Source organism: Ambystoma mexicanum, chromosome 8, assembly GCF_040938575.1.
Source record: "Ambystoma mexicanum isolate Mex_15411 chromosome 8, UKY_AmexF1_1, whole genome shotgun sequence".
NCBI lineage: Eukaryota > Metazoa > Chordata > Amphibia > Caudata > Ambystomatidae > Ambystoma > Ambystoma mexicanum.
This window is the reverse complement of record NC_090929.1, coordinates 605,384,606-605,411,449: the sequence shown is the minus strand read 5'-3', so window position 1 is coordinate 605,411,449 and position 26,844 is coordinate 605,384,606.

The window sequence follows — 26,844 nt, the reverse complement described above, 5'->3', positions numbered from 1 at the left end:
ACTCTGACATTGTAATTGTGGGGTACTATGTACATGATGTGTTGTGCTGGTCAATGCCTGTTCCTGTGTTGGCTTTACTTTTCAGGTGTAAGGGGATTGGTGTGGTTTGACATGCTGGGGTGTTCACATGGGCAATGTTCACATGTGATGTGTACAGGACACTGAGGGTCACTTTATTTCACATGCATATATTGAGTGCGTGTCCCTAATGACACACACAGTTGCACAATGATCCACCACATGTACAACCACCCTTCCATGGCCACAGGTGCACACAGATTGCATTCTCGGGCCCGCTGTGTCCCTGCAGCACATGATCTATTACCATTTGGATATCCTGTACATGCGTCATTTGGTTATTGATTTGATTTGTCATTTTCATGTGATGTTGAAGGTGTACCTGCAACACAATGGCTGCTCAATGTGCTGTGTGCTGAGCAGTGTGTTGCAGGAGACACACACAGCACACGGGTTCGGGAGTAGGGATTTTGCCATGCCCAATGTGCATGTGAACAGGCATTCAGTGTTGTGTTCATGCTACGACTGGTGGAAAGCATTTGTGTCTGACTTTGTATGTGTGGGAGGTTGTTGGTCAGTCATTTCATCTGATTCCATGTCAGGCATCATTGTCTCGTGCCAGTTTTCATTCATGACATGTCACTTCATATCTTATAGGTCATGTGTTGGCCTTTTGCTATTGCATGCCATGTCATGGTGTGGCAGACAAGGGTGATGTGGGTTGGGAGGGTTTGGGTGACATAACAGGGATTGTGTTGACATGTTTTGCGGGGGGTGTGATACACACCTTGCATGTGTTCCTTTTGGTCATACAGGATTATTTATGTTTAAGTAGCTAGGGATGCACACAATGTAGCACTTCTGTGGCAACATTCTCAGGGTGGTAAGGTTGAGACAGTTCACTGTCTCTTTGTCATCATCGATTGTCACCTGGTATGTGCCAGGCCTGTGTGCACTCCGCAGGGGTGGGAGTTTATGTGAAAAATGTGGCCACAAGCTGGGTCTGGGCTGCCTCACCATGTGCCATTTCCCCTTCCCATGGGCAGTGCCTGTGCCTGTGGTTGGGGATGTGGGTGCACCACCATGTCCACCGGTACGTCCCGCCGTGTGTCAACATTGTGCAGGACACATGCGGCCACAATGATCCTGCACACTACTGGGGGTGAATATAGTAGCTGGCTGCCAGAGCGGTCAAGGGAGCGGAAGCGTGACTTGAACACTCCGAAGGTGTGCTCCACTATGCCATTGGTTGCAATATGGGCAGCGTTGTATCTTACCTGGGAGGATGTGGTTGGGTTCCAGATTGGCGTCATGATGTGGTTGCTCAGAGGGTAGGCACTGTCCCCTGGGGAGGTGATAATGGTTGTGATTATTGGGGTTTGTGTATTTGGCTGTGTGTGACATGCATGCATGTGCACAGGCATTTGTACTCACCTAGGAGCCATGTGTCGCCATGCTGCCCAGCTTCCAGGGCCCGGCTCAGGGCGGACATTCTGTATATGAAACTGTCATGGGTAGAGCCAGGGTAGTTTGCATAGACAGAGGTGATGATTCCCTTTACATCGCATACGACCTGCACGTTGATGGAATGCCAGTGCTTGCTGTTTTGATAGATGTGCTCAGTGGCCCTAGGTGGACGTAGGCCCACATGGGTGCAATCTATGGCACCAAGCACTTTGGGGAAGTGTGCCACCCTGTAAAAGCCCTGGACCACGGCCTGCCTTTCTGCGGGTGTTCTGGGCATGTATATGTGCCTGCGGACTGAGGGGCGCGCAGTGATGATTGCCAACACCTGGTGTAGGCAATGTGACTGTGTGGCCTGTGAGACCCCCCCACTATGGCAGTTGTCCGCTGAAATGACCCAGTGACCAAACAATGCAGGACATCGAGCACCTTCTCCAAGGAGCTCAATGCTTGGGAGCACAGGGTGGGTGATGTAAGGTCATCTTCCCACTCCCTGACCAGGTCTAGGATGATACGGGGTGGAAACCTATACCTGCCATAGACCTGGTTGTCAGTCATCCCAAAAAGGCTAGTCTGGGAAAAGAAATGTGGGCCCTGGCTATTGTCCTCCTCCTTCGGTGTTCCACAATCAGTGCTGCGACAATTGGGGCATTCATCGGAGCTGGATATAGTTGTTTGCTGTTTGCGTGCACTTTTATACTGTGCACGAGGACACTTCCGCCTGCCTACGTTTGGCGGACATGTTGACACCTATGCGTGTCTTTTGGCGTGCGCGGGTTTCCCGTATTCGATTCCATGAATACGTGTTGTTCGCTTGCGTGTGGGCGTTCCGTGTATTTCCCTGCAGTACTTCCCCAGTTACGCCTTCTTTTTCACACGTTGTTCCCCATTCCGCGTGTTACACCCCGTGTCCCGCCCCCTTTTTGTGTGTTTGCGCTGACATTGTGTGCTTTACCTGTGCGCCTGGCGCACAGCGTTCGGGATGTTGCAATGACGTGTGCGCCCATGTGCGCCACGCACGGATTTGGCGCACATCCTGGGGGATACATGCGCAGGCCCTTCCTTGAATGGCACGCGTACGCGTGCACTTGCTTTTTCATGATTGCACCAGCTTGCGCCTGCTTGCACTGCGATTTCCGGCGAGCATTTGTTCCATGAATCGGCCCCATAATGTCTCTCCTGCTACACACACATTGCACAAAACCACTGCCTTCAGAATGCACCTATCCGCAAGAGTAAAAATTCGGTCTAGCTGCCCACATAATACCTCCTGTGCATACTCTCCAGATTACCTCTGCACACCCACGCATGTGCCTGCTAAACCCCTACTTACCCTCATATTGGCTAAAACGCACACACGCATTCTCTGACCCGACTGACGAATTTCCCAAACTTGGGCTTCGGTCCCCAAGGGCGTTCAACCGAGAGCACTTTGAGACCATAACAAAGGTGAAAGCCGCTACACAGATGCCCAATATATTACATAAAGCAAACAGGTATCAGTTGCATTTAATTTTTGCCCTGGCCTGTTCACCCTACCTATGTACATTGATTCAGAGCATGGTGTCTGAGAGTGCATTAACCCTTGACCTGCTGTCAGAGCCATCGTAGGTATGGGAGTAACTGTCTTCTGTTTCTGGGGCTGTAATTCTGGCGGCCGGGGAGTTCCTGGTGATGCATACATATGGCCACATTCTAAACGTTTTCATACTCGACTGAAGTCCCACACTGCCTGGCTGGCTGTTTGTTTCCCAGTCGCTCTTGCTTGACTGGAGCTTTATAATATTCCATACCATCTATTTTTGAAGCCCTTGATTTCCATGTATTCATTTCTGTTCGAGTTTACATATTTTGGTGTATGGACATTTTAGTGGTAAAACGTTCCTGCAATGATACCTTTGTATAAGGACATTGGTTCGGCCCATGGCTGGTGCTTTAGAATCAACGCAGTGGAATCCCTTGCAGGCTTGGGCCACATTGAGATACCTGGTGTAAATGGGTATGTCAATGAGACCTGCTATTAGTATTATTAGGGTATTTATTGAGTGCAGACCTCGCTTCGAGAAGCAACAGAGCACTTTACAGATGTATACAATATAGATGCATAGCGGAGCGCTTTACAGAGGTATACAACAGTACAGATATTTAATGGAGTGGACTTGTTGCCTTGGCTCTCCCTGCATAACCCTGGAGAGGGTGTTTGTGAGTCACGTTAGGTTCTAGACACTGACCGACTGCTGTCCTCCCAGCGTGGTTTCTTAAATTCCCCATCACATCACATTCGCTGCCTCCCTGACCTTGCTCTGGTATCGGCGATTGCACATAATAAAGCACACGATTCCTGATGCCACTGGCTCCGATAGGGTCCTCCTGTTCTTACTTCCTATTAGCGCCCATGCATCGCCTCCGGATGATAAACCCACCAACAGCATCATTGCTCTGTGGGGGGTCTCTGCGCCATATGACTGTTAAATCGCTAATTGCCAGTTTTCTCCCTGACCTGGTTCTTCGATAATTCCAAGTCGTGCCCTAAAACAATAAGCTGACTCCTCACCAGCGCGGCTAATTACACTCATTATATTCTGAAAGTAATTAAAGGCTGTCTGCGGCTTCTTCCAGGAGTCCACTCAGATCAGGAAATAGTGTCTCAAGTGAGCGAACGTTGCTCCAAGCTGAGCCTTCCGTAATGAGAGCAACAAATCAGAGATTGCTCTTCTGAAGCGCGAGACATAGACAAGGGGAGATGCCAGACCTCTCATGCGGAAGTCCTGTTCCCAGGAGAGCTAGAAACAGTCCATTCAAACACCGAGACCACGCAGCAGCAGAGAGGAATTCGCATCTCAAGCGCTGGCGTGTAATCAAGAAATGGCAGCTGAATGCTTCCGTATACTGAAGAAGAGGGACACCTCCAATCACTTGTATACAAAAGTCAAGTAATGCCACCAGCTTTCTGTGTACCGAAGCTATGAATGGACACACCCAGCTTCCTGTGTACATACCAGAAATTACACATCCAACCTTCCTTACACAGAGACTCTGAAAGGACACGTGCAGCCTCCCTTTACATAAGAGGGATGACACCCCAGCTTTCTGCGCACGGTGGATATAATTAAATGGACGCTACCAACCTCTTGTGCACAGAAGATAATTGACACTGACAGTCTTCAGTGAACAGAGCAAGCTGCACCTCACTGATGAGGCCCAGCAAGGCCGAAACATGTTTGGGTTTGCTTGTGTTTCTATGCAGAGGGGACATAGCTTAGCAGTTCGGGTTGTCCAGTCCTGCTTCCTTTGGTGGCAGTACCTGATTTGCATATGGCTGTGCACCTTTTGCAATGGCGCAGATGACCTAACAATGGTGGCGTGGAAGGTTGTCCAGAGCAGTGCTGGTGCTTCTAATTTATTCAAACCTTCCACCCATCACTTTTTGGTAATAGTCTGTTTCCCTGTGTGAGAGGGGGTATACCCAGACATGGTTCCCTTGCTCGCTGCGCCATAGGGAACCAAGCTGCACCTCACTGCTGAGCCCCAGCAAGGCCGAAATATGTTTGGTGTTGCTTGTGTTTCCGTGCAGAAGGGACATAGCCTAGCAGTTCTGGTTGGGCTGCTCCCATTGGTGGCAGTACCTGACAGATTTGCATATAGCTGGACCCCTTTTGTAATGGCACAGACTAAAAAACGTTGGTGTGGAAGGTTGCCCAGAGCAGTGCCTGGGGTTCATACTTATTCAAAACCTCCCACTCATCACTTTTTGGTGATAGTTATAGGTTATGAACAAACGCATCTGGCCTCCTGTGTACAGAAGAGAAGACACCCCAGTCTCCCTCCTTCTGTGTTCAGATGATACGGGACACATTTAGCCTCCCGTGTGCAAAAGAGAAGTGACGCCCCCTTCTTTCTCGGTATAGAGGATATAAATGGGCACACCAGCCTGCACTGTAGTGAAGAGAAGAGACACCCTCAGCTTTCTGCGTACAGTGGATACGAACGGATACATATAGCCTCCTGTGTACAGAAGCAGAGTGACACTGCATCCGTCTGTGGACAGGGGATATGCATGACATCCTTCAGGCTCATGTGTACAGAAGACAAGTGACATGTTGAGCTTTCTGTGTGCAGAGTATACAAATTGCCACATCCAGCCTCCTGCGTGCAGAACAGAAGTAATGGCCCCTCTGTGCAGACAAGAATTCTCTCCTCAATGCATTCAGAGGATTTGAATGGACATCCTGCCACATGTGTACAAAAGGGAAATGAAACCCACACCTTTCTGTGCACAGAGTATACAGAACCTGTAGCCAAATGTCTACGGAAGAGAAGTGACGCCCCTGGCTTTCTTTGTATGGAGGATATGAATTACACGCCCACCTACTGTGTACAGACGAGAAGTGAAGCCCCAGCTTTTTGTACACAGAGGATATGAATTGGACACCAACCTCATGTTTGCAGAGATAATTGAAACTCCCAGCTTTCAGTTACAGAGGATATGAATGGGAACTGTAGTATAATTTATTGTATTTTGGAGTACAGTGCTCCACTGAATGTGATAACATTATTGCCAGCAATAATGAGGCACATATAGCCGGCCCTATGTTGCTAGCATAACATATGGGTATATATATATATTGTTTTTCCTCTTACTTGAAATGCCTCATTCACAGGAGACTACATTATTATTAACTTAATAACATTATAATGTAATCTCTGTGTGGAAAAGAGGCAGAAATACATGTTCTGAGATTCATTTGAAACGTGCATTTGGATTTTTGTTTTCTCTCTTTGCTCACTGTGTTTGCAGAAAACAGAATCTGCATGCCAGGAAATGATTGTAGCTACAGTTTCTTACTGTAAAAATGTAGCTATTGTGGAAGGAAGGGTAGGGTGATACAGTCTTTAATTTGATTGGTGAAAAGTATCTACAGTGGTTCCACGTAAGCAACAGAGGTTTGCTAGAAAAGTCTGACAGAAAAAAGTTCAGATGGCTTTTTGCTGAGCTGCTGACACGGACCATCTGGGACTGGGCTGTGAGGAGGCATTCCCAGTCTCACTTAGCACCGGCTTGAGAACTGCAGATGTCTGCATGTTTTCACTGTGCAATTCAGGCTTTCAAGATTACGAAGAGAACCCTGGGCCCATTCCTCTGAGGTGAGCAAAGGGAGGTCGCGTGGGGGACAGAAAATGGGTAATTATCCAAGTGAATTGAGGTTTTGTGTGCTGTACGGATGACCTTCTATAAATATCAGGCAGGGAGAGTAGCCAAGGGAATCCCCTGTGTTCAATTGACAAAGTGAAGTTTGTTCTGTCGCTGTAATTTTTTTTTTCTTCTTCCTGTTACAAATAATGTGGAGTGAAGTTCGTTTTGTTACTGTATATTTTTTCTCTTCTGTTTGTTACAGATAACATAGCAGCAAAAAGGGTAAGGTGTTATTTTGAAATGCAACTGTTTATAATACAAATGTTATGCTCACGAATCGTGTAGAGTGCTTTTGATTTTGTCTTTTCTTGGTGCATTTAGAATAATATTTTGGGAAAGGGGGAAGATTTTTAGGTAATAAATGTGTCATGTTTCCCATGCAGATAGAATAATAGCACTAGCAGTGATAAATAGCTCTGTGCGTGTTTCCACTCAGTGCATGGTGTCTGAGTTGGATTTAATACAATAGATATTGCTGGACGTACATCAACCAGCAAAGAGGCCATGGAAACATAGTTCACTAATGTATATAAATTAGTGATAATACCACAGGTTGTTGAGAATGCTATATGTGAAACGGTGGTGCTTCTGAATGTAGGTCCGAGGTCTCTATAGATCACAAGAACTGTCTAAGAATAAGAAGGGTTTTTTGTATATTGGGGCCACAAATAAAACAGAAAAAATATGCTCACTACTAAACCACCAACAATAATGTATACCACTAAATGATCCTACATAATGTAATAAGGAATGGTCACTGAAAGGAAATAAGGCCAAACTCAATCTAAATTCAAGGAGTAGTCATCACCAAATTACCATTATATTTGTCGGTAAGAAAATACCGCCAGACCCTACATCTACACAAAATATCCAACATATTTATGGTACGTTGGCCGGGAAAGTGATCATAGAGCAGCTACTGGGCATGGCAAGTGTGTCTCACACTACCATCTGTACATTAGAGGGAACCCATTTCATAATAGCAGTGTGTCAATAAAAACAAATTTCAGAATGTCTCAAATAGAAGCCACATTCTCAGAACTAGTGCAATATTTAGAGGCAAAGTTATATGCACATGGGACGTGGTCATCGAATAATGCCACAGAATGGCACAACCGCATTTATGGTGAAGTATAGAAAGATCCACTAGACAACATTTCTGCAGAAGGCAGAATAATTCAGGTCTGCCTTCTGAGATTATTAAATGCAGCTGATAAACATGCAGAGAAATATTGTCAGATACGGCTATGCGCCAAAACCTGGTTTATTTTGAATAGGTCCTTGGGAATGCAAGAAAATGATAATAAGCTGATTAACAGGTTAAAGGCCGATCTAGATGGGGCAAGTAAAAAGGAGGAAATGTTAAGAGCAGAATTAGAAGGATGTCAAAAAGACATGCAGTTTAAATGTAGAGATCTTGATATTCAATTGTTCAAAAGCAAGAAACAGTTTGAGGACAGTGAACAAGAATAGGTACACTTAAAAGCGCTGGTAGACCACATTAGACAAGATAAAGATGAGATTGTTTCAGAAATTTAGATTTTACAAAAAGAACATTATGAAAAAGAAAGTGATCTCCAAAATGCAGAACAGGAAATGGTTAAAATGTTTCAAGAAAGAGACAAGAGAAACAAAGAATTCAATGAATGCCAAATGCAAAATGAGGCAGACAGGCTCCTTAAGAAGTGTAAGGATTTGGAACAGCAAATAAGCAAATATGCATTTCCAGGTGCCAGGATAGACGGCAGGGCACCACATTCAATGGAGTTGAGGTGAATTCTATTTCTACCCAAAGAGCTAGTGCTCCAGTGATTGGGCCGGTGACTGAACTTGGTTGCAGCGCACTTGGGGGATTTGATACACCCATTGGGGGCCGCCACCAATCCCATACACCTGGAACCAGGGTTGAATCGCCAAGTAGTGCAATTCCATGCATTGCAACAAGTAGCCCCATAAAGATATTGAAATCCATCAAAGCCCTGATCAAACCATTTTAAAAAGGGAGGGAAATGCTGCATAGAGTATCACTTAGAGGCAGTGCATGACATATTTAAAGCCCTCCAGATACCTAAGGAACAATACAGACAATATTTTTATTTAACTCTAGATGCTCCCACAGCCAGTATCATAAGGGGGTTGAATGAACAGCAAAATATGACATGGGCACAGTTTGAAAAAGAGTTTAGGTTTAATTTTTCTCCTTTCCAGTCATTGCAGGAGGCAAAGAAAGTTGCTTACACAATCACTGTGGGCCTAATAGATCCCCTCGCCAGTTTTTACAAGACTTAAAAAGAGCATTTTCTCGCTTTGATGTTTCTTTTGACCCCAATTCTAATGAATTTAAAACTGCCTACTTCTATGGGCCACAGAAAGACATCATATCACAGTTGGTCCATGAATTTGATTGTGACAAGTCCCTTGAGTGGATTGTACACCAAAGCACAAAACTATATGAAGTACTCTATTGTCAGGGTAGAGAAAGTGATAAAATGAAAGACACTAGACCAAAAGCTAAAGAACCCTCAGCAACAATGATGGAAATCAGGTCATCCAAAATGTCCCTTGAGACTGCTCAAAGTCCAGGTAAAAATAATGTGACACCTGAACAAAGGGGTAATCAACACAGGTTGTCAATTCCTGTACCAATGTTTCAATCACATGATCCTAGTAATAGGGAGAGCTACATCAGCCCTAGGTACTTAGGATATAGGCCCCGGGGAGGCTATCGGCCTGATATGTCAGGTATGAACAATGACCAGAGACACAATCAGGACCAAAGAAATAATGGTCCCTACCAGACATTGGGGACACAGAGCAGATTTGATCTCAACACCATGATATATGGTAATCAGGATAGACTCCGATATGTGGATCGATTTACTGATAATGGGAGTCAACATAGGGGTCAGTACCCACAACATGAGAGACAGGACATGAGCCAGAATATGAATTACGCTCCACATCAGTACAATGATTCTCCACCAGGGCACTACAACCAAAGGATGGGTGCACCCCGCTCCCCTCCGCATATGAATCAAGAGTTCAGGAACAATCCCAATAGAAATCATTCCCCTGAGAGGTACCAGAATAGATCCAATCAGGGGGAAAACAACCAATATCGATCTAGGCCACAGAGAGAGGATTCTAGAGAGATGGAAAGATTCCAGTGTCTCGAGGCCCAAGTGAAAATGTTAGCTGAGCAAATAGGAAAGCTCTGTACAGCACAAAAACAGTCATCAAAGGAGGGGGCAGAAGGCCATTGCAATGACCGTGTGGTCTCTGAAAAGTGACTAAGTAATTATAATACCTGCAGTGCCAAGAAAACAGATTGTTCTGATGTGATTTTCCATAATGATTCTGAGATGTCTAAAGATTAAAAAATAAAGATACCAGTAAATGAACATGTAACAGAAAGTGTAAATACCCTTATGAAAGCAGTACGGCTTGACCTAGAGCTAAATCAAACATTGGAGATTTGTACAAATAAAAAAGGAAAACCTGAAATTTCAAAGGAACAAAGAGACAGATTTAAGAAAAATGACTCATGCATGGGGAATACCAGTGAAAAGGGAGTAAGTGGGGATGCTATAACTCCTTCCCTGCGCAATCAGAACAATAACCAAACACAGGCAGAAAAAGGAAATACTCAAAAGGAGGGTACAAGTCAACCACCTGAAGAATTCTTTGAGCCATATATTTTTGAAGAGGCTGAAAAGGCTGGTATCACACTAAATGATCACAAATGCACAGAATTAAAAAATGACAAATTGCCAAGTGATGTTGTTACACGTGTTCAGTTGGAGGATTGTAATGTGACCTCTGATGATACCTGGATGGATGGGTGAACGGTGGTCACACTCTAAAAAACCTCTGAACATGGAGAAATGAATAAAGTCTCTCATACAGAAATGGGCAAAAAGGAGGGAAAAATGTCTTTCCATTTACCAATGTGCTTAGCCAAAAGTGAAAAAGGCCTGAGAAAGGTGAGCCCTTAAGTCAGTAAGAATTTGCACTTCTTATGTGTGTTAGAGGAAGTTGAAGACAGGTATAATGCTCCCATCACTGTAGAAGAGAAATGCAATACATTTGCAATGATTGACACTGGCACACAGGCCACAATTATGTCTAAAGAATTGGTAAAGAGTATTAATGAAGGGAGATCCCCACAGAATCAGATCACAGTGAAGGAAAATGAAGGTCCAGTACATAATTATAACGGGGAGGAGGTGCCCATTTTAGGTGTTACCGAGGTTGACATAAAGATAGGAAAACACAGAATGAAAGAGGAGGTATTGATCACATCTATTTGTGAAATTCCATTTCTGATGGGAACAGATTGCCTGAAAAGATTGTCCCCTCTCATAGATGGGGTGAATGGAGTACTGTGGTCCTTGACCAAAAAACCATTGAGACCTAAGAAACTAAAATCACAAAACAGCAATTTAAATGAATGTCACACCGTTGCCAAGACAAATGATGCAGTAGAGGTATATCTCCAGAATAGCTGTATACCTAGCGTCACTGTTATCTTGATGTGTCAAGATAAAATGCAGAATGAAGATGAGAAACAATCTGTACAAATATATTTAGACCCAAGGAAAAAATGGCAAACTGCCATAGATGAGCACACATTACATTTTTATTTAAAAGAAAAGACATGCAAACAGAATACTGCTCCGAAAACAGATACAGAAAAACACATCACCACTCTTGCTGAAATACACATGGAAGATGAACAACCAGGGGGTTCACATTGGTATAAATGACTATTCTAAAATAATAAAAGCCACTGTAGCACTTGAACAGGAAAGAAGCTTTATTAATGAGAAATTGCAGCAAAAAATAATGGAGAGGGAGGAGATCCCGAAATTTAGAATTAAAAACCAATATGTCTCTGGTTTGGACAGTCCAGACTTTGAAAACCGAATTGCAGGCAGATGCATGCTGAAGATTAGTATTGGACAAAAAACAATTCACCATAATGTTTGGATAGTGAGTGGGACACAAAATGACGTTTACATGGGAAATGATGTCATGCACAGAATGTATATGGTGTTAGATTTCCTTAATAAAAAAAAATGGTCACGCCTAGGTGGGCCAGCACCTGAATTTGAAAACAAAAGAAGGGCATATCATTGCGCACAGCTGGTCCCATATGCAATTGAATTACAGCTGAGGAAGGATACTATTATTCCTGCATTCACCAAGCAGTTTGCAATAACGCTAAAGTGCAAAAATGGACAGCAGATGAAGGATTCTGATGCATTTGTGTGTTTGAATGAATCCATAAAACAGCATGGCCTGGATTATGAATACATGCTATTGATAGATGTTGGTAAAGGGTCTTTAAAGATTATGGTGAATAAGAGGAAGATTCTTCATTTGGAATGGCCATACAAAAATCACATTATACTGCAGATCTAAATAATATGGTGATTGGAAATATCCCTGAAAAGTATGTGAATGCCAAGGGTGAGTTGCCAGAATACCTGGATTCTCAGCCCAAAGGAATCTTTAAAATTCATTCTGTGTACCCTTATGATTCAAATGAGACAGTGTGCTGTCATCAAGAGGATTATATAACATTTGACTTAAATGAAAATGAAATAGAAAATCAGCCCATTGAAATGGAAGCTGATATATCAAAATATTTAAAAGTGGCAGAATTACAGAGAGACACAGCCACACAGTTAGAAGAAAGCGCAGAGATTCCTCCACTAGAAGATTTCCCAGAATTTTCAAAAATGGTAGAGGAGCAGATTTTATCAGCAGATGCATGCAACAGCGATGAGGATAGAAATTAATTGAGGAGAATATTTATGGAGTTTAAAGATGTCTTTGCTAAAGATGCTTATGATTGCGGCCTAACTGATTTAGATGTGGCCACTCTACCGGAAGGATGTAGTAGAAGCCCAGTATTTGTGCACCAGTATAGGTTACCACTGGCATATTTAGAGTCATTAGCAGAGATAATTAAAAATGTGGAGCCTCGGAGAATCATCAGGGCTATTCATAGCACATCCAACACACCTATATTAGGTGTGTTAAAGCCAAATGGTCAATGGCGGCTATGTGCAGATTTGAGGGAATTAAATACAAGAGTGCCAGTATCCAGATGGCCACTGCCATTCATTGATCAAGGCCTGGCTCAGGTGCATAGCTCAAAAGTGTTTACCACGTTAGATCTCACCTCTGGATATTGGTGCGTGCCATTGGCAGAGGAGATCCAGAATTTATTTTCATTTTCATTTGTTAAAACCCAATACGCATTGGTTAGAGTTCCATTTGGGTATGTCAATAGTGGAAGTGAATTTGGAATATTTTTGAGAAAGGCCATGCCTGATGCAGCGGAAAGGGGAACCTAGTTTATGTGGATGATGTCCTGATAAAAAATGAAAGCTTGAAAAGCCATTTTGATGAATCAAAGACATGTCCTTGGCCAATTGCAAAAAGCAGGTGTCAAAGTATCTTTACAAAAAGCACAATGGTGCAAGAAAAAAGTGAATTTTCTAGGCCATGAAGTGACTGAACATGGACTGAACCCACAAAAGAAGAAAGTATATGCCATACAAAAACTAAAAGACCCTAAAAAAGTGAAAGGGGTAAAAAGTTTATTAGGAATGATGGGCTATAACAGGAAGTTCATTGAAAATTATGCTGAAATTACTCACCATTGACAAAACTGTTAACGCTGAATACACCCTGGAAATGGGAAAAAGAGCAGTCTGAGGCAGTGGCTTAATTAAAGGAATGTCTTGTAAAGGCACCATGTTTAGCATACCCCATAAAGGATAGAGATTTCTTTATAGAAATAGGTTTCTCTGAACATTGTATGTCGGCAGTGTTATCACAAAAACATGATTTGAATCACAAAACCATTGCCTATGCAAGTAAGGCGTTTTCCCAAGTTGAAATTAAAATCAATGAATGTGAAAAGGCCCTTTTGACCACTCTGTGGGCGCTACAACATTTCCGCCCCATTGTTCAGGGAGAAAAGGTGATTATTGAGACAAATCATCAACCTTTGCAGTTTTTAGAGAGTAAAAGAATTAGGTCAGGTAACCTAGCACACTCCAGAATCACTTCATGGACGCTGGCATTGCAGGGTTTTCCTGTAGAAGTGAGAAATGGACAAAATAAAAAGAGCCCAGTTGCTCAAGGTTTGGCAGATCTACATGACTGTGCAGCTGAACATGTATCAAACGAAGTAGAAGTGGAATCTAGTTTACAGGAATTTGGCAATCACCACACAAAGCTTTTGATGAAAAGACATGCAAGGATTTGCCGACTGTATATGTTGACGGTTGTGCTTTTCACATTGAAAATGACAGTAATAAACAATTGGTGTCAGGAATAGGAAATGTCTGGTTGAAATGTAAAGACATCCCCAGTATAGGGATGAGAATTGGAGCTAGGAGCAGTCAAGTAGCGGAATTGGCAGCCATTTATAAAGCAATTACTACTGCAGTTGATAATAAATTTAGTGAAATTGTCCTGGTGACTGATTCTGATTATGCACAAAATAGTTTAGTGGAATATTTGCCTGGCTGGAAAGCAAGAGACATGGTTACATACAATAAAAAGCCCCTTAAACACGAAAAATGATACAAGCCATAGACAAATTGGTGTCAGAGAATGATTTGACAATATACTGGAGAAAAGTTTGTGGACATTTGAAAACTCCAGGAGAGGATAAGGAGGGGAATGATAAGGCAGATCACTTAGCTAAAATTGGGGCAGTGATGGGAGAGTTGCTACCTATTGAACATTTACTTGGTGAAATACAAATTGATGCAGTAACACGCTCTAAAGCGCCAAAAGAGGTGGGTCAACCAGTAGTACAATGGAGTTACGATACACCAGTTCAAGATCTGATTAAGGCACAAATGGATGATCCAATTTTGGGAATATATTATAATCATTTGATAGACCCTGAACAAAACCCTTTAACAGAAAATGATTTTGTGGGAAAAGAAGAGTTGAGGGTGCTATTAAAGAATAAGAAACAAATTAGACTACAGGATGGGCTCATGATTAGAGAGTCCATAACAGGACAAATACAGTGGGTGGTGCCCCTTTCATTCAGAGGGCTAATGCTACACCATGCACATGATGCAATAACTGCAGGCCACCAAGGTTCACAAAAAACATTGGAGATACTGAAAGATTATACTTGCTGGCCACATATGTCCCGAGATGTAGAACTATACACTAGAGGATGTCTAGTATGTGCCCAATTTAAACCTGCTTCACCGATGCATAGAGTCCCATTAATGAAAAGAGGCTTATCTCTTCCATGGTCAGATTTGCAAATAGAATATGTAGGGCCTGTAAAGAGGTCGAGCAGGGGGAACCGGTATATTTTGAGTGTGGTCTGTTTAATGTCAAAATGGATAGAGTGCATTCCTGCACCAGATTGTAGTGCGCAAACAGCGGCTACATTACTAGTGAATCATATATTTTCAAGATTTGGGTTACCACAAACAATAGAATCAGACAGAGGAAGTAATTTCACAAGCGCTCTAATGAGTAAGGTATGGCAAATACTGGGAGTGAAAAGAAAATTACAGATGGCATATAGACCCGGTTCTTCTGGGGAAGTTGAACGCTGTAATAGGTTGGTTGTGGATATATTAAAGAAGTTTGTAGCAGAGGCAGGTTCCAGCTGGGATTTACATTTACCTTTGGATTTGATGGCAATCAGATCAACTCCTGCCAAAGCAACAGGTATTGTCCCTCATGAAGTTTTGACAGGTAGGAAAATGGTGTTGCCGCAACACCTACTATACAGAACACATGAGCAGACACTTGTAAGTGCATCTACAGAACATGAATACATGGATGAGCTGAGGAAGCATTTACAACATGCATTTGCTTTTGTGCAGCGGAATCTAGAAAGGGGTGCTGACAGTGCATGAAAGAGGATACATGAGTCTATTCATAGAACAATGACAGAGAAATAAAAATAGAAGTGATTGTTGTAATAGAATGGATGTGAACAAAAAGACTGAGGGGTAATTCACAGAATTCAGCTTACAAGTGGCGAACGCGGCTGGCGCACAGTGTGCGCGTGCGGAAGTCTGCGCGAGCCGCTTGCACCAAAATCCATTTCTGCGCACAGCGTATTCATGGATTTTAACATCCATAACCACCCGTGGTGCAGAGTGGTGCAGCGACCTTGCAGCTGTGCCAATTATGCCCCCAACCCCTCCCCGTGCGCCCTGAACAGCCCACAAATCCCGTACATGGCGCACATGCCAGTGGACCAGCATACAGCCCCCAACCACGAAAATGTCTGTAAAAATCCCTGTGCACCCCTCCGAATACACGTACCCCACTGCGTGGGAAGTGTTACACGCGATTGACCCTGTGCAAGTGGGGTACATGTATTCTGAGGGATGTACGGGGAGTTTCACACGCGATAGGCCTTGGGCGAGCGGGGTACGTGGATTTCGGGGGTGCGCGGGAAGTTTTACACCCGATTGGCCTTGGGCGAGTGGGGTACGTGTATTCTGAGGGATGCGCGGGGAGTTTCACACGGGATAGGCCTTCGGCAAGGGGGTACGTGTATTTTGGGGGTGCACGGGGAGTTCCACACGCGATTGGCCTTGGGCGAGCGGGGTACGTGTATTCTGAGGGGTGCGTGGGAGTTTCACACGCGATAGGCATTGGGCGAGCGGGGTACGTGTACTTCAGGGGTGCACGGGAAGTTTTACGCGAGATTGGCCTTGGGCGAGAGGGGTACGTGTATTCTGAGGGGTGCGCGGGGAGTTTCACACGCGATAGGCCTTGGGCGAGTGGGTACGTGTATTTCAGGGGGGCGCAGGAACTTTCACACGCAATTTCGCTGTCTGAGCATGGTATGTGTATTCTCAGGGGTGCGCGGGAACTTTCACACACGATTTTGCTTGCAGAGCGGGGTACGTGTATCCAGTGGGATGCGCGGGGTGTTACACACGTGAATTGCCAGTGTGGGACCTCCCAGGTGTGCCCTCGACCCCCTCCCCAGCCCGTGCAGGCAGCCCACACCACAGGGGACTACAAAGCACCCCTGGTCATGTCCCGCAGGCAGCCCATCCACCATGTGCATGCCCCCCAGCCAGCCCACATGTCACCTTGCACTAGTGATCCCTGACTCATGTCCCTCAGCACCCTCACCCACCCAGCTTTGAGGGGCACCTACCAGCAGGCCCCGACTCATGTCCCTCAGCACCCCCACCCACCCAGCAATGAGGGCCACCTGCCAGCAGGCCCCGACTCATGTCCCTCAGCACCAGCACCCACCCAGCATTGGGGGGCACCTACCAGCAGGCCCCGACTCATGTCCCTCAGCACCCCCACCCACCCAGCATTGAGGGCCACCTGCCAGCAGGCCCCGATTTATGTCCCTCAGCACCCCCACCCAACCAGCATTGAGGACCACCTGCCAGCAGGCCCTGACTCATGGCCCCCAACACATCATAAAGATGCACAATCATGGGCCTCATGTGCACCAAAATCCCACAGCACCCCACCCCAGTCTTGAGAGGCAATCAAGTCCCCAATCCACCCCACACTGAAATGGCTTTTCCATGACACAAACCGAAATTCAACTATCTACATCAAAACATGTCCCTCACACACTCACCCTGGGTGCAGGTGATTGTCTAAATCTACTTTTTCACATGCAGTAACCCAATGAGCGAATACCACACATGGAAGTATGAAACAAAAATGTATTAAGAACAAAATGAATGAAATGAAATGAAAGCATAAAACATATTTCAAATGATGAAATGAAATGTATGTCTGAAACAGAATAAAAAAACATATGAAGAACCAATCCAAAGTGATGAAAAAAAAAAACATGTGTCCAATCTCACGGTCCACCAAATGAAATCCAAAGGAAACGTAAATTGAATAATCCATTGATCCATGGTGATAAAATAAAATAAAATCCTCACATGATCCACTGTTCAACTATGTACACAGAGTTCATCCAGGGTCCATGAGCCCAACGAAAGAAATGAAACCTATCCAAAAAACTACCTAAGAAAAGAACTATATACAAATGTGTGGGGCATAGTCCAAACACCCCAAATCAAAGAAAAACGAAAATGAAACCTTACACTAAAAACTATATACAATGGCTGCGGGCTAGTCCGACGGCTCACTTTCCGATTTCCCAGGCCAGGGCATCATCGAACTCCTGCTCAATGTCCTGGAGACGGTCCTCTTCCATGGCCCCGAGGGTTCGCAGGGATGATGCCATGTTGACCTCCAACTCCCTGCGAATTGCCTTGAGGCACTCAGCCCGCCTCAGTGCCCTCCGCATGGAGTTCTCCGCCCTGACCATTTTGAGCCGTGTCTCTTCTGCCCACCGCCGCTCCGCATCTATGGCCTGGCCCAACCGCTGCCACCCGGAAGACACTTCCAATCCTGGGTCCTCCTGCCCTCTGGCCGATGCCTGCCCCACGGATGTTGAAGGCCCCGAGCCATCATGGCTCCCACCTTGTTGCTGCTGCTGCTGTACCTGTGCCTGTGCCCTGGCTCTTGCTGCCTGTACGTCCTTCTCCGGGTGGGGTGCAGTTGTTGTGGTGGCCACCCCTGTTGGATGTCCAACTCCCGACTGCGGCAGGGATGTGTCCTCCACCAGCCTGGCCGCAGGGTCAGAGGCAGCTCCACAGGGTACCCAGGTGATACATGGGTGGGAAGATGCATGGAGGACGACTGGTGCATAGGGAGTTCAGGTGAGTAGGGGGTCGGAATAAGGTCCAGCATTCGGAGGAATCCAGCCCTGGTGACCCGTCCCAGTAGGTCAACGCGGTCAATGAGGCATCTGAGATGACGTGCAGTGTCTTCACGAAAACACTGCAGGTCACCTCGCATGCCCCGTTGACACAACCCCATCCCAGCCAGGACAGGCTCAACCTGGTCCCAGATTGCCACGTCCACATGGAGAGGAAGGCTAGTTGTTGTGCGCTCATCCCCTCCCTGAAAACGGGTCTGGATGTAGGCATCCCTGATGGTACAGGATGATGCAGTCAAAAGATCGGTGACTGGATTACACACAGGCACCTCCGCGGCGGCTTGTGCTGCCTCCTGTACCTGCCCCTGCACTGCACCACTAGCACCAGTAAAATCCCCACCTCCAGACCCTGTGTGTGTCCCTTCCACGGCCTCCTCCTCCACCAAACCCCCCACCAACCTGGATGACTCTATGCCATCTTCCTCCGTTCGACCCTTTGGGGTCTCAGCTGCCCCTTCTGCTGTCGAGGAGTCCACCTCCGACCTCCGCCTCTTGGACATACCCTCGGCAGCTGCGGCCTGGGACGCGGCACCACAATCCCCACTCCCCGACAAGATGACAACCTGGGAGGGGAGCCGGGCCTTGGTCTCCGGCTGGTGGTGCGATCCCTGCCGCTTTGCTCCACAGCACCCTCTCCGCCCTCTTCATCAGTTGACGCTGCAGACAGGGAGAGATAGAACACAGGCATCAGGGTACTGTACAATGAACTGATACACACATGACAGTTGCACATGAGTGGAAGTGTAAAACTACAGACATGGCATCACACTCCCCAACACACATGTCATTTCAACTCACACACATGAGCAAATCAACAGGAATCGTGCACCAGGCAGCACCGTCCATACACAAACAACAGCATGAGCAGCCGAAGGTGAGCCTGACATCACATGCAACACGGGGAGTGCATAACACATGCACACACGCCACCAGACTGACATGCATCTGTACATCTCCACCACTGCAGTGATAATGTCACCATCCATGTCACATCTGGCAATCAGCCTCCTACATGTCAGTGTCACATGCATCCATGTTGCATCATAGTTGCACACTTGTCACATACACACACATGCACATGTACACAGTGCAGATACATGCAGCAGGAACCTACATCTATGTGTGACACCACAACCATGCCACAGTACATACACATAATTTTCACATGTGCGCACCCACACATGCATTTGCCCAGCATGCTTGCCAACACATACACCATCGATGTGTCTCACACATGAGAGGAATCACATGTGGCTGGTTCACGTCCTTGTACATACACATCCATACGTAGCCCTACAAAGACATATGTTGAACCTGCACACTCCTGGCACACCACAACACGCACAGCGTACAATCAGTAGGCATGTACACTTACCGCTTGACTCCAGACGGGTATGCCTCTCAAGGACCTGGACGTGGAGCGCTGGGTGTATACGTTCCAGGACCCTGATTTGGATGGTGGTAAGATGCCCCTTGCCATCCGCTGGCTTCAAGAGGCACCGGGCCTTGCTGAGGGTCCTGGACCTGAAGTCCTCCCAGCGCTTCTGGACGTGTTGAATGTCACGGACTGCCACCTCCTCTGCGTTGATGGCAGTCATGATGTCCATCCAGATCCTGGACATGCTCCAATAGGACACCAACTTCACTGGCACTGAAGCTGGTGGCCCTCTGCCTCTCTGCCAGTGCTGCCAGATGGTGTAGACATGGCAACCCCAGAGGCAGGTGTGGCTGGGCAACTGGGTCCTCGGGCTGGGCTGTGGAGCGATGGTATCCCAGTCGGGAGTCTTCAGTTCCAGCAGGGGTGGTCACAGCAACTGCACCTATGGCTGACATGCAGGCACCAAATAGCAGGGCACATGGACAGCAGGCAGGCAGGCAGCAGCAGATGGCAGGTGGGAGCGTGCTTGGGGCTCTGGGGGGCAGGAATATGGCCTTCTGGGCAGGAACGTGGTCTTCCGTGTGTTGTCGCGTGGCCAGCTTGGTAGGAGTGATTTGGAAAAAATTGCACGTCAGCGTGAAAATCGAGGAAAGGCCCTTAGCGCGTAAGCGCGTCTGTGACGTTACGCATGTGGGTGTTTCCAACAACACGGGTGCATAGTGGATCAGCATGTGAAAAAACCACACGTCTGAGTGGGAATGCGTGTAATTCGAGGAAAGGGCCTAAGCGGGAAAATGACGTGATGCACGGGCGTTTCCTTCAGCGCTGGTTAAAGGTGAGCGGGGCCAGCAGTTCCCTGTACATGCCTTTCGTGGAGAACGACGTGTGTGTTGCTACTTTGTGTTGTTTCGCGCCCCATCACTACTTCACAGCGGATCAAGGACGTATCTCTTTGGTGGGGGTATTGGCTACGCGTGGTTTTCATCATCACGCTAGTCTGACAGTGAGTCGCGCACGCTATTTTTCCCACTGCAGGTGCCCCTGTGTATCGCACCCATTTTTGAGGTCATAGTAGCCTGCGTGTCCCACGGCTACGCGTTTTTCGTGTTACTGGGTGCCACCGCGTACTGCAGGAGGTTAATTCCACGCATGTAGGCTGCAGGGGTTACGTGCAAAGTTTTACTGCAGTTTTGGGGTGCCTGAGCATTGTGTGAACCGTCACTACATCATCGGGGTCACATACAGCCTTGCAGGTGCAGGGGTGCAGTTAACATCTTGCATCCCACCCACTTCACCCCAATTGCCCAGGACAATTGTGGTGTACACCTCCCATTGGCACTCCTCCATCTGTGCCGGCACAACTCCATCTGTGCCATGGTTGGGAGGCCACCAAAGGTGAGGGGCGCCTCAGCTGGGCGTCCTCCTTGTGGCGGGCATGGTCAGGAATGTGGCTGGGTGACCAGGGAGTGGGTGGACTCCAGGGTGTCCAGGGTGGCCGCAGAGGGGGAAGAGACAGGGGTGCGCCACTTGTGCATGATGTTGTGCCATGTGTCGGTGCAGTCATGCCACCACTCCCTGTGGTTTCGGGAGATGCAGCTTCAGCATCTGGCAATGGCGTCCGTGTGACCCGGCAGTCCATTTCATCGACTGCCACGGGCCCAAGGGTAGTGGTAGCTGCAGGTGCAGCTGTGGACACCACCACCCAGGCTCAGGGTCTGCCAGCACAGGCTGCGTTGGCACTTGAAGAGTCCTTGGAAGATTTCCAACAGGGCAGGAGCAAAACATTAGGGGCACGCAAGGCTGCCCTGACCGAGACACGTGTCCCTGGGGCAGTAATGTCATCTGCTGCCCCGACAAGCTGGGTGTTGGCAAGTGCAGGAGCAGATGCAGCCAACAACACCCTGGTTGTGAGTCTGCCAGCCAGGACAGTCACGGTCAATGACCCTGGCACAGCAGATGTTGCTGCGCAGGGCCCATTAGAGGGCACCCAGCTGCCACTGACGCATGTCAGGCCTTTGGTCGTCCCTCGTCCTGCCACTCCCTGGCTCAATCCACCGGTGCCACTGGTCATACTGATCAGGGCGGCATTTGCCAGCCAGGATCTGCGCCACAATCCAAGAGGAGGAAGGTTGCACCTGCAGCACAGGCTGGGACCCCACACTCATCCACAACCTCCTGCATGTCGAGGAAGAAGCCTTTCTGCAACCAGGAACTGGACTTCCTTGTGGACTACGTGCAGGACCACAGCCGTGACATGCTAGTGGGGCCTAATTGTCAGACTACGGCTTCCCACCGTGATACCCACTGGAAGCAAGTTGCGGAACATGTGAGTGCATTCGGCCATGAGGTGTGCACAGCGCAAGAGTGCAAAAAGCGTTGAAATGACCTCAAATGCAGTGCTAAGGCTAAGCATGCCTCAAATTACAACTTGACACTGGTAACTGGCAGTGGGCCTGCACCTGAGGAGGAAGACCTCACTCTGCACGAGTCACTCGTTGCGGAGTTCATACTACCTGAACCAGTCGAAGGAGTGGGAGAGATGCCGGACTTTGATGCCTAGTCCAGTGAGTGTTGCTGTGTGTTTGCTGAGGACATGTGTCTTTTACTTGTGTGAAGTGTTGTGCATGACTGCCACTACATGTCACGTGTACAAGGTTCTGATGTGCAAGTAATGCAATGCTTCACTGATGCATGTCTGCTTTGCTGGATGGTGGACATGTGGAGCGGACGGGGACCACATCACCACTATTGCACCCTACTCACATGCTGGTCACCAGGATGCCCCTCAGGTCCATGTTCCATCTCACTGGACCTTCTGCATGTAGCCTGGGGTGACATTGCTCTCAGCCCTGAGACTATGTCATAGCATGACTGACGTGCATCTGTCCTCTGCCTGCATGCAGGTACTCCACGTAGGCATGCTCCCTTGCCCCTCCACCCCCCCCTCTGCACCCCATTTCCACCTTTGCACTGGTCTGCTTCAATTTTGCCATTGAGTACTTGCCTGTTCATGCGTCCTGTATACATGCTAACTTCCACCAGCCAATCTGCCAGACATATGCTGTGGGGTACATCCTTTGTACTTGATGCAGGGTGTCTCACTTGGACTGTGCAGAGGTCAGATGCCCCGCAGGGACATGAGTGCCCATGCATGCTCCATGGGTATTTCATGCATGCCCCTATGTGTCCTTGCCTGGATGATCATTGTAGTACGTGTCCAGGGTGACCTACATTGCATGGCATTTCATCAGCCTTCCCATGGCCACTGTGGCTCAGTCCTGCGTCGCCCACATGTTTAGGGTGTGACAGTCTGTGTGGCTCACAGGCCTCAGCCTGTTTAATGGCCAATGACTCTGTCCAACTGGTGTAGTGTCTTCTTCACACGTGGGTGTACTCCGGAGGTTTCATCATGTGTCCTGCTTACTGTCCCATCATCATCTGCTGTGTTGTCACTTGAATCACATGATGCAAGTGATGCTAGTCAACACTTTCTGTAAATACACAGGTCTATGGTCAACCTTTTGATACAATGCAAGGCATCCCAGCATTTGCACTTGGGGGGAGGGATGGTTTGCTTGTAGCGATGCTAGCCATTGCATACACATTGCATGTGATGGCCGAAGTTGAACTTGCACTGCCTTCACATTTTCTGATACACATCATGAAGTACTTGTACATGTGGATAGTGAGTAACGTACAAAAGTGCTGCACTGCATCAACCCACTTCAGAGTGATATAACACCCTTCTACATGCCTAATCACAGAAGCAATGTCAAGTTGACCCAGCATGCATGGCAGGTTCTCTTTTGTGTGTGACATGTCTGCTTCGTGTGTCTGGTGTCTGTGTGATGTCTATGTGTGTGTGTGTTGTGTGCTTCTAACATATGTAGTGACCTTTTTTCTCTCTACTTTTCAGATGATGATGCAATGGAGCCAGAGGATGGTGTTGTCATGCCAGGAACAGGGTTGTTATCACTACAGCAACCCGGCACAAGTGGGGGTCGTGGCGTGGTAGGCCACGAAAACCCACATGTGCTACAGTCCATCTTGCCTCTGGCTGGCAATGAGTCCAGCCCTGATGACGACTCTGACGTCCATGTCGAGTTGGATGAGCATCAGGTCCATATGTCAGGGGTGAGTGATTCTGATGTGGTCACTCCTCTGTCCGCGACACCTGCACTGAGAGGTCAGACCACCTTGGAACCTCTGCCTGTGGTGGATCGGGATGCAGGGTCACCCTCCACACCAGTCACTGATGTGCCTGGGCCATCACGTCGAAGGGGGAATGTAGTCGTGCAGCCGCGGGCGGTGCCAACACAACGAGGACACCCAGTCCTTGGGTCCCGCAGTTGTCAAGCCCAGCAACGCGGTCACCGCGCACAACCGCTGTATACTGAGTGGGAGCAAGACATGACTGCCAATTCTGAACGCCAGGAGGCAGCAATGGAGAACATTGCTGTGAGCATGGAGCGTGTGGCCCAATCCGTGCTCCCCCCTGCTAGGCAGGTGCTTCTCCAGCAGCAGGTGGCACGGTCCACGGCCCGATTGCTCAGGCTGGGCATGGCGGCCTCAGACAGTGCACGCCAGGCTGAAATGGTGTCTTTGCGTCGAGCAATTGCTGCTCACGCAGAGGCACACATGGAGGCCCTGAGGGAGGAGTATGCTTCCCTCAGATCCACTCTGGGTGTCCTTTTGATGTCCCAGAGGGAGCAGTCAGAGGAGAGGTTTGCACAGCTTGAGCGTACCATCTCGGCTGAGCTACATGCTTGCCGGGAGGTGGATCAGTTGTCCAGCCAGGCCTTGCAGGAAGAACTCTGTGTTACACGTGTTACCTTGCAAGAGGAAGCACGCGTATCACGTGAGGTCCTGCATGCAGACCTACGTGTCATCGCCGCACATAACCAGGCTCACCCATCCGGCAGACTTGTTGCCGCTGAGGGGCAAGCTGCGGCTAGGCGTGGTCAGGCTCCTGTGCTATGTCTTCCTTTCCAGGAAGAGTCAGACTCGGACGACGGGGTATCTCCCACATAGGTCGGGCTGCGCAGGCGTTGAGCCCATGGAGGTTTTTATTTTCCTCAACATCATTGCATGTGGGTGTTGAGCAGCACCCTGTACCTCCCACCTCCTGGGTGCCTCCCCCCCAGGTCATATGTGGCCATTTTTGATTTTTGTTTTTAGTTTAGTTAGTTAAGTTTCTATTTGATAGTTAGTTTAATTAGGTAATGTAGGTTTTTCATAGTTAGTGTAATTAGTTAATATAGTTTGAAATTGCTTGTCTATTGTGCTTTCATGTGACGGTGTGGTGCTTTGTGGCTTTTAAAAGCATCCACTCTCTGTCCCAGCTGGGCCCTTCAGGCTTGTCTTGTGTATGTGTTTGCAGCTTCATGTCCTGGCTCACTAATGCCACTCCTGCTTCCCTTATCCATGGGCTCGCAAGGATGGTTCGGTGTAACAGCCTATTACACAAGGGCTTTGGACTGTCATATCTGTGGCATGTCTGCTGCGGTTCTACATGTGTTAACACCCCTAGTGGGGATGATAGAGGTGTTATTGACCATTGTTCTTCTTTTGCTAGATGGGGGGTTTCATGATTCATGTGTACATTAATTGCTATACATTGTGTAGTATGTTTCTTATTTTTACTGTACATGTGCTTGTTGCAATTCATTCTGTAGATAGTGTTTACCACACTTTGCCTGTCAAAGTTGCACTGATGGTGTGATTTCTGATGTACGTCTCTGACATGGTCCAGTCATAAAATGCCTGAAGAGACACACACAGTTGATTTCAAAGCATTAATCATGTGTTTCATGCCCTTTCTGCAAGGGGATGAGCCTCCAGACCACCTTTGCCAGCAGACATGGACACGTTTGGTGGTGCCGACATGCGCATGTGTGCGCAAGCAGAGCCACAGGGATTGTGCTCATACATCCAAAAAAAAGCTGACGTGTTTCAAGAGACTCCAGGCAAGGTGAGCAGCACAGGGGGCCACACCGCAGCCAAACTTCCACCAGGCCAGTTGCATATGCATGCTTAGTAGCTGCACTGACGGTGAGCTTGGACATATATTGGTGTTGAAGCACACAATACAGCTGAGATGCGTTGGTGGACTAATGGCTAGTTGATGGGAAAGTTGTCTGGGGCACCTGCAGGGGCAGTGGTACATACACTCTGGTCGACCATGGTCCATTGAGGCAGTTGTATTAGCCATGTAGCGTTCCAAGACATGGAAAGAAGCAGCTCACAGGGACAGACAGCAAGGGACAGACTCGTGTGCAGTGCATTTTATTTCCATGTAGAATTTGACACATGCACTACCTACTTTATTTTGGTTATGGTGGAACACGACTTGTTTTGAAGTTGTACCTTGCTATATGCGTCTGGCTGCTTACCCAGGGAACATTGCATGTTGTGTGAATCGTGACACATTGGTCTTCCATTTGCCACGCACTCACTGGCACCTGACTTACTGTATTGAGTGTGTATGAACCATCACAGGGTGAATGTTACGTATGGGTACGAAGCACCACACCAGATTGTTTCTTTGTAGTGTAGTTTGTTACTTTGGGGCATGTATGGTGGTGTGTTTGTGTGTCATGGGCACGTACAGATTAGTAACTGTGGCTCTCTTTGCAGCATTGAACTGCTCATGTTACCGGACCTGAGAGTGCGCAGGCAGGAGGCCAGCAATCACCCCAGAGATAAATTTCTCTTTGAGTTCCATTTGTGTAATTTGGTAATATGTGCATGATGAACAAGTTTGGTCTGATTGTGTATGTGTTAATGTGAGTAGTACATTTTTGTGCATTCCCTACTTTCCCTTGTCAATCCTACTCCCCTCTCCTGCCCCTCTTTCCGGTTATCCAGATTACCAATGCCTGTCCCGACTACATATCCCTGACCCTCCTTCCCCACCAGGGTCGCAGATGCCTGTGTAAGTTTGACCTTGCAGGCACCCAGACCACGGTGGGGGTGGTTGGTGTGTGCTACTCCTGTGCCTGT